We start from the raw sequence: 2,985 nt of genomic DNA on the forward strand, positions 1-2,985 counted from the left end.
GAGAATCTTTGGTTCTGTTGGATCCTGAAATCCTGGTTTGGACCTGAAACGTGCTGCAGCTTCATGTTGTCTCATCAGAAACGTTTTGACGTGTTTATGTTGTTTACCTGCTTCAGCATGTCCACCAGCACTGCAGGACCGTCCAGGTCCAGACTGGCGGTTCTGACCAGCTTCACTTTCAGAACCTTCAGTTTTACTGTAGCTGATGGAGAAAAGCTGCATCAGTTCTGATTCACTGATTTATGATTTTATCCAACAAACTGAAAACACGGAAAAGACCCGAGAAAATGACCAGACTGGACATCCGTCTGGATTCTTTACGTTCATTTTTAACTCACTGAAGGTATTAAAAACAACGAGATGCTGAGATTTAAAAATGACTTTTGTCTGCAGACGTCTCACCTGTTGGGTTTCTGAAAGGTGCTGTAACTGAGCGACCTTTAACCCCTCCAGGTTGCTGATCTGACACTTTGAGGCCAGTTTTCTACATTCATTATCTGTCTTATTTCTGCCTGGTTACAAATCTCACTTTCAGGATCTGTAAAGCACTCCAAGCTCTGCAGGTGAGGCTGTTCTGGCTTCGTCATAGAAAGTCTCACTTTCAAACCTTTTCTTAGTTTCTGCATTTGTTTTTTTTATTTGAACATTTAAAATGTTTTTACCAAAGTAAAGTTGAATCCTGCTGGAGGTTTACCTTCGTAACAAATAAACGCTTTCTAAACGTTGCAGTACTCGTCCTCCCAGCTTCCTGACTGTTCGGAATGAGCCACTGCACAGACGCTGGTGGCGGTGCTTTTGTCAGGTTTTCCAGACTTCCAGTGTATGAACAGGAAGTTGCTTTCACTGGCCGGTGTTGTAGGTTCGCTGTGGGGAGTCCAGAGAGACATCAGAACATTTCAGTCCGTTTCCTTTCCTCTGAGGGTTTACCTCAGAATCTGACCTCTGACCTCATCTCCGCTCACAATCTATTAGAACAATCTTTGTCGACCACTGGCGGTCTGCAGGCGCCCCCTTGTGGTCTGCGAGGTACTGCATGTAAATAACCTTTGATTTGCTGTGACGGGAGCTGAAAGCGTGATGCTACAGTTAGCTTACCAAAGGACTGTGTGGACAAATGGACAAATAGCAGTTAAAGACCAGGAAAGAGATCCTGAAAATATGGCAGAAAGTTTTTAGCTGTTGGTAGCTAAGTCCTTGGATTTTTAGTGTCACCCTTAAACGCAGTTTCTGTGATCCGTGAAAATGATCCCTACTGTGGTTCTTACAGGATCTGCCTTTCCTCACAGGTTCCCGTCACATTCTGACTGATATTTGTGTAGTGTGTGAAATATTCTGATATGGCTTTTATTTTCTGCTGAATATAAATAGGTGAAATAAATTGCCTTTTAGTTGATGGAAAGGCAATTTCAATTCTCTTAATTACCCAGAATCCCTCAGTAGTCACATGACTACAGGATGATGGTAGCTGTCACTTGAGGACTTTGAGTTAAAAGTCAACATTCATTACTATATTTTATAGCTATATTCAAATGAAGGACTCTGGTGTAGCTAACTCTGGTAAAACTATTTAGCTTTACATATTAAAACCTTCACACTGTTTTCATGAAGGATTTTAGTGCTTTTATACAAGCTGGTGATTTTAAACGGGGATTCAGGTGCTTTTCTAAGAGTTTTTGTCATTCTCATATTTTTTCAAATGCTACGTATCATTGCTAAGCACAACTTAAATCCTGTCACTTAAATATGATAATCAGAAATCAGTATTTAACATTAACTGCTAAGGTCTTTGGTATGTAAACATGATAATTATTTTAAAAGTAGCACCGACAGACAGCTATCTAGACATGCTACTGTAGGAAAATCTGCCGAGGAAGCACATATATTCAGCACACCTGATAATTTTCAAATTCAAAACATTTTTATTTACATAGTGAAGGTCATGAATCACAGGCGCTTTCATTTCCCTGACAAATCGGTTCCTCCCTCACTGCTGGTGGGATGTGGAGCCTCAGCTAATACTCGACTCCATCCATGTGTTCAATTCACATTTTCTAGAATTAACATGAAATATTTCTAAAAATCTGTTTTTAATCTGATGCAAAGTTATCAAAAGCTTTTAGCTGCATCACAGCAGGTGGGCGTGGCCATGCCTCGAAGTCTGACCAAAAACATGAAGATGGAAGAACTTCCACACCAACCTGCTGCATCACCCAGAGCAGCACCAACACATTCACACGTTAGCTGGTGACATCACGTAGCCCCGCCCCCTTTCAACAGGAAGTCACTTATTCTACTGCTGGACGTCCGGCTGACCTGAGGGATAATCTCCAGGCCTCAGTCACAGAACCTGATTGGAACATTAAACAGCTTCTTATCAATAATCGATCGCCTGATCAGCCATTGCCAAATGACCAATGATCTCTACATTAATCCAGACTGCAGTCAGAAGCAGTTCTGGCCCCGTTGGAAGATTATGAATAAGATGCAGTTAAAGTAGTTTTACACATTTTGAGTCCAGAATAATAAGAAAAACATTGTTTACATCTAAACAAACTCCTGAAAAGCATCTTAAATCAATTTTTCTGCTCTGGAATGAACCACGTTTTATCCAGCAGCATATTTATTCCTCCAGGACTTTGTTGTTTCCTTCAGGGTTCAGAGGTCGTGACCTTTGATGAAGTTGGGTTCAGCTCTTCACCAGAAATGATCAGAAAGTTGTTTTATTTCAAACTGCTGTGATGGACGTCTGTGGTTTCTTTCCTGTTTCCCAACAAACTATCAAGTCTGAATAATTTCATTTTTATTTCTGTATTTAAAAATTATTTAATCTGAAGTGAAAAAAGGACAAAATCTTAAGGAACAAACTCGTGTTTCCATCTGTTTCCTGTTTCAGTGTAAAGCTGATTTTCTTTATTTCCTAAGGATCCACTTCTCCGCATGTAAAACCCCAAATATCATAAAACAACCAATCACCCTTTAAAGACT

The sequence above is a fragment of the Poecilia latipinna genome, unplaced genomic scaffold (genome assembly GCF_001443285.1).
Source record: "Poecilia latipinna isolate Pla-1442-1.1 unplaced genomic scaffold, P_latipinna-1.0 Scaffold5250, whole genome shotgun sequence".
Lineage (NCBI taxonomy): Eukaryota > Metazoa > Chordata > Actinopteri > Cyprinodontiformes > Poeciliidae > Poecilia > Poecilia latipinna.